Here is a 6,981-nt window from a genome sequence, read left to right on the forward strand (position 1 = left end):
GTCATCTAAGTCAGCTAACGGTAAACGTCAATCAAATGTCAAAGTCCTGGTCAAAAGGGTCAATTGAGTCAAATCGGGTCAAGGGTCTAACTCAGGTCAAGTCAGGGAAATCGATGAGTCGACTCAGTCCACAAGACTGATTCAGGTTATACAAACCAAGGCCCTTGCACAGGCCAGAAGCTGAACTGGTGCATCACAACACTCAACACACCCACTAAGCTCAACTGAGCAACCATTCCTCCCTTCCATAGTCTCACTTCTAACTCTACTTCGTTAACACCTCAATTCTAAACACATTCATTTAAAGAAAACTTTATAACTCAAATACAATTACAAACTAAGTTTACCTGCAATTGCAGCTTTAAGCTTTTCACAACAATCACTAACTATAAACCTACAACTACCATCTCAATTACATCTACCCTGCCATCAACTCTCAAAAGAATGCCATCCCCCTCCATTACATTTCGGTTTCTCATGTCTAGTATCTGCAGTTTCATTACTAACTGCAATTCATACTTATTTACCAATAAAACATCAAACTCGTCTTACATTTCTCAAACAAACAACCATCCACTAATCTGCAAGACCAATTCCTCTTACTTAACTCCTACCTGCACATCAAAACTTCAACAGTTGCAACCAAAACAAGATGTTTCTACTTCAATTCAGTTTAACACAATCACAATTCACCAACAAACCAATTCACTATACCCTGAATATATTCAACACCACCATAATCTGCAACTGATACTTTACCAAATTCACCTTCTCTGTAATATCAACATCCTCACCATCACAACTAAACTCATCTCAACAATCACACATCTTAGTTCATCGCATCTCATAACTTCAATAACTAGAAATTGTAATAAATTAAGATTACATAGAAGAATCATTACCTCAACCATTTAGTCTTCACTAACAACTTCAGACGTATCAAGAAAACACACATGTCATGCAACAATCGACACACACCCTCAACTGATCTCAACAACCACTGCTTCCAACATCTTCTCCATGTAATCAACATAACCCTAAAACAGTTCCGTTCCATATCATCTTCAAATCATATCTCCATAATCACAATCCTCAAAACAAACCCTAATTTCTTCTTTAAAAAGCTTCACAACATCAATCCACCGATTACCCATTTGTACTTCATCTATCTGCTGCTCTAAATCACTATCAATTCTAATCAAATCCTAATTCAATTTGGGGAAGAACATCAGGAACCCTAATTCTGCAATTTCTTAATCAATCTTCAGAACAACTCCACAACTTCCATCAAACACCAATTAAAAACAAACCCATCTCCTAACTTCTCCTTAATCACCTTTAATCGAATTCTCGATCAAATACAAAAACCCTAACTTTCTAATTCTTCTCCGAGATCTGAAAATCAGCTGTTAATCTTCTTCCTTGATATCAACTCATAATACTCATCACCAACTGCGTAATTTCATCCTCAACACAACTCAAATTCTCAACTGAAATCATTACTCAGAAACCCTAGTTTCTTTCTCCAACTCACACCCTTCTCTCGAATCTGAATCAACTATTGATAACCTCACCATCACCAACAACTACTTTTTGATCTCATAACCTAATATCATAACTTACTTTCATCATTCAAAACTCTCAGAATCGCCAGACAAAGAAGAACAGAAGAAGAAGAGGAAATAAGAGAAGAAGAAAGAGAAATAAGAATGAAGAAGAAGATAAATTATGAGTTATCTGCTCGATTTTGGTTCGACAAGACCAACGAGGGTTACTCGGACACCCAGCAATAGGATAAGGTCAGCCAAGGTCGGCTTAACTGGAAATAACAATTCTACCATTCGTTTTAATCTGATGATATCTTCTTCGTCTGATGTATGAATGACACGCTCGAGTAGTCCATTCTGCATAACTTTCCGGTATCTATTCAATCGTACTAATTTTGTATCCAGATCGTTGTTAGATTAATTTCTATTAATTAACGTTCGTGTTAGACTAATCGAGTTATTATCGGCTAAATCATCTCCTGATTATTCTAATAGCGTTGACGAGCTTGAGGGTCCTTACAGTCTCCCCACCTTATACATTTTCGTCCTCGAAAATCAAACCATCCTTCTGGTCTTCAAAAACTCTCCACCTTATGGAATAATCCTATTTCCTATCTAAGCGCAAACAATATAAAATAAAGCACAAACCTGTATGGCTTTCTACAACTAAAATTTGTAGCTCTAGGTTCAACTATGCTGATTTTAAGTTCTATCAAATACTCAAGTCTAAGTTTCTTACACTAATTTCTATCTTATAAAATACTTGTCTCTAATTACAATGGAGATTCCTACGAATCTTTCTAATTGACCTTATAATTATCGGTTTTCAAAAAGATCTAAATCAAACTAAACGTCTATGATCGGTCACATATGAATGCAGTTGCCCTGTCAAGGTTGGCCAAGCCCAACAATGCCTTCCTACGAACAGAGAAAACACAACCTTCACTATTTCCCAGTGCTGGATTAACAAAGTGTTAACTTATTACGACTAATTAATCTCTATATTTCTTTTTTACTTAAATGGTTTAACCTACAATTTTTACTCTATAATTTATAAAAGAACATACCTACACAAAACAAAGAACAAACAATCAACATGTTATACAAATCAATCAATTCAAAAATATTTTAATTCTTGATTGTTTTTAGTGATTAAGATTTATCTCACAACCCAACCCAGTTCTAAACTAATATAATTCACTAACTGGCACTGGCTATTATCTATTATTTCCCATGTAAGATCTAATGGTGAGCTCTGATACCAAGTCTGTAGCGCCCCCAAAGCTAGCAACTGACTAATCCAAGAGATTAACTATAAAATGAGGCGCAAAGGATCTAAATCATCTATTTAAGCAAAAATTTCAAAAGTTCTAAATAAAGATTATCTCAAATCTAAACCCGCTCTGAAATAAATACAAGAACTCCTCTTAGGTGATACATATACAATAGTGAGTTGATTTATAAGTAAAATATAAACACAAAATAAACATAACGGAAGATAACTAACTAACGTAATCAACTCTTCGAAGCTTTCATCGCCACGTGCACATCTTGATCTGTCTCTGAAACTGAAAGTGGGAATGAGTGAGCACATCATCCCTAAAAGGGGTGCTCAGTAGGAATAACATTTAACTTTTAAGTAAACATCGTCATGATTTGGAAAACAATACATGTTTTCCTAAACATTAAAAGACAACCAACTCACTTAATTAACCAACATGTATATGGAACTAACTCCTTCTTTATTTCTGTGGTGACATTTACACAGCGGATTGGTGACAATTACACACCAACCATTATTTTTGCGTAGACATTTACACACCGTAATACTGATGACAATTACACACCTAGATAGTCTGTGGGTGAATGTACACACCTGTAATATTGGTGAAAATTACACACCTAGATATTCTGGGTGACAATTACACACCCAAATGTGCACGAAAGTATAAATGAAGGAGCGTATCCGATATACCATATAAGGAAATTCTTATTTCCCATATCAATTCATAAAGACGGGCAAAGCATTAAAGATCCTTTCCAAGCAATGGAAAGATTAAAACAAATAACAGAACCTTCGTAATTCAAAGTAAAACAATGCACTCCTTTCCAAACAATGGAAAGATTATATAAGAATCAACATAACTATCGGAACCGAGATTAAACAATGGATGGAAAGCATAACCAAATAATGCATGAGTTTGATAAACGTAAACTTTTGTAAAAGAACATCAACGATTACAAAAGAGTTAAATGTATTCCCACCTCTTTTGATGACAAGCCTCGCCTACCTTGAGATGCATGATCCACTTGTTCATCCTTGATCGATCGTTGTTAATAAAGATCAATTGTTAATCATACAAGCACTCTAAGAGTTTAGCCAAAAGGATCACACAAGGCTCATAACATAATCTCAAACAATTCTCTAGTTATAGGCTAGGTGAACTATCTAATGGTTCTAAGCCCAAGTCCAATAGTCCAAGGCCTGGTCTAACTGGTCAACTAACGGTCTCTAACGGTCATCTAAGTCAGCTAGCGGTAAACGTCAATCAAAGGTCAAAGTCCTGGTCAAAAGGGTCAATTGAGTCAAATCGGGTCAAGGGTCCAACTCAGGTCAAGTCAGGGAAATCGATGAGTCGACTCAGTCGACAAGACTGATTCAGGTTATACAAACCAAGGCCCTTGCACAGGCCAGAAGCTGAACTGGTGCATCACAATACTCAACACACCCACTAAGCTCAACTGAGCAACCATTCCTCCCTGTCATAGTCTCACTTCTAACTCTACTTCGTTAACACCTCAATTCTAAAAACATTCATTTCAAAAAAGAACTTTATAACTCAAATACAATTACAAACTAAGTTTACCTGCAATTGCAGCTTTAAGATTTTCACAACAATCACTAACTACAAACCTACAACTACCATCTCAGTTACATCTACCCTGCCAGCAACTCTCAAAAGAATGCCATCCCCCCTGCATTACATTTCAGTTTCTCATGTCTAGTATTTGCAGTTTCATTACTAACTGCAATTCATACTTATTTACCAATAAAACATCAAACTCGTCTCACATCTCTCAAACAAACAACCATCCACTAATTTGCAAGACCAATTCCTCTTACTTAACTCCTACCTGCACATCAAAACTTCAATAGTTGCAACCAAAGCAAGATGTTTCTACTTCAATTCAGTTTAACACAATCACAATTCACCAACAAACCAATGCATTATACCCTGAATATATTCAACACCACCATAATCTGCAACTGATACTTTACCAAATTCACCTTCTCTGTAATATCAACATCCTCACCATCACAACTAAACTCATCTCAACAATCACACATCTTAGTTCATGGCATCTCATAACTTCAATAACTAGAAATTATAATAAATTAAGATTACAAAGAAGAATCATTACCTCAATCATTTAGTCTTCACTAACAACTTCAGACGTATTCAAGAAAACACACATGTCATGCAACAATCGACACACACCCTCAACTGATCTCAACAACCACTGCTTCCAACATCTTCTCCATGTAATCAACATAACCCTAACAAAGTTCCATTCCATATCATCTTCAAATCATATCTCCATAATCACAATCCTCAAAACAAACCCTAATTTCTTCTTTAAACAGCTTCACAGCATCAATCCACCGATTACCCATTTGTACTTCATCTATCTGCTGCTCTAAATCACTATCAATTCTACTCAAATCCTAATTCAATTTGGGGAAGAACATCAGGAACCCTAATTCTGCAATTTCTTAATCAATCTTCAGAACAACTCCACAACTTCCATCAAACACCAATTAAAAACAAACCCATCTCCTAATTTCTCCTTAATCACCTATAATCGAATTCTCGATTAAATACAAAAACCCTAACTTTCTAATTCTTCTCCGAAATCTGAAAATCAGCTGTTAATCTTCTTCCTTGATATCAACTCATAATACTCATCACCAACTGCGTAATTTCATCCTCAACACAACTCAAATCCTCAACTGAAATCATTACTCAGAAACCCTAGTTTCTTTCTCCAACTCACCCCCTTCTCTCGAATCTGAATCAACTACTGATAACCTCACCATCACCAAAAACTACTCTATGATCTCATAACCTAATATCGTTACTTAATTTCATTATTCAAATCTCTCTGAATCGCCAGACAAAGAAGAACAGAAGAAGAAGAGGAAATAAGAGAAGAAGAAAGAGAAATAAGAATGAAGAAGAAGATAAATTATGAGTTATCTGCTCGATTTTGGTTCGATAAGACCAACGATGGTTACTCGGACACCCAGCAATAGGATAAGGGCAGCCAAGGTCGGCTTAACTGGAAATAACAATTCTACCATTCGTTTTAATCTGATGATATCTTCTTCGTCTGATGTCTGAATGACACGCTCGAGTAGTCCATTCTGCATAACTTTCCGATATCTATTCAATCGTACTAGTTTTGTATCTAGATCGTTGTTAGATTAATTTCTATTAATTAACGTTCTTGTTAAACTAATCGAGTTATTATCGGCTAAATCATCTCCTGACTAGTCTAATAGCGTTGACGAGTTTGAGGGTCCTTACACCTTAGCTATAGTAGACTAGAAATCAAGACTTATAGTTTTGATCACTAACATTGACAAACATGATTGATATAACAACGCATGCGAGTTCGACCGAGCAATGCTCTAACAATCCCCCCCTTTGTCAATTTTAGTGACAAAACTATCAATACATATGGAATACAAAAAAATAAATAAATAAAATTTTGTAGCTCCTATTCCACATGTTTAATCTTCAACATTACTCGAAATCTTCGTCACTTCCACGTACTCCAATGATCCCTTAGGTTGTAAGTTCAGCATCATCGTTGTTGAAAATCCGTATCTATTACAACGAGAAAACATGAGTTCTCAATCATTGTTATATACAGTGTCATAGTACCATTACACAACGTCAAAGTTCAATTGTATCACAACTTCAACAATAATATTATGGTGATATGTATCACTCCCCCTTAGTCAATACTTCATCTCACATAGAAACCACTCCCCCTTACATAATGATCCGAAAACCATATGTATTTGTAGTGTGAACTACATATTAATTCTCCCCATTTTTGTCCATAAAATTGGCAAAGGTACAAGAATGGGATCCTAATGAAATTTCCAAGAGAGACATTTCATGACCAAAAGAAAGAAACACATATCATCTTATTTAGATGCAATCATATAGCCGAGGCTAAATGCATTCATCAAGGAGTTTATAAAGATACAAGATAACCCATATAATATTCCACAGCCGCACTCCCCACAAAGATTTGGCAATTAAGCACAAGTTCAATTAAGAACTCTCCCCCATAAAATGTCATTCCCAAAGGAACAACAAGAGCGACCTTAATTTCGAAAGAAAAGAAGGATTTCTTTAGA

The sequence above is a fragment of the Papaver somniferum genome, unplaced genomic scaffold, assembly GCF_003573695.1.
Source record: "Papaver somniferum cultivar HN1 unplaced genomic scaffold, ASM357369v1 unplaced-scaffold_83, whole genome shotgun sequence".
NCBI classification, from domain to species: Eukaryota; Viridiplantae; Streptophyta; class Magnoliopsida; order Ranunculales; family Papaveraceae; genus Papaver; species Papaver somniferum.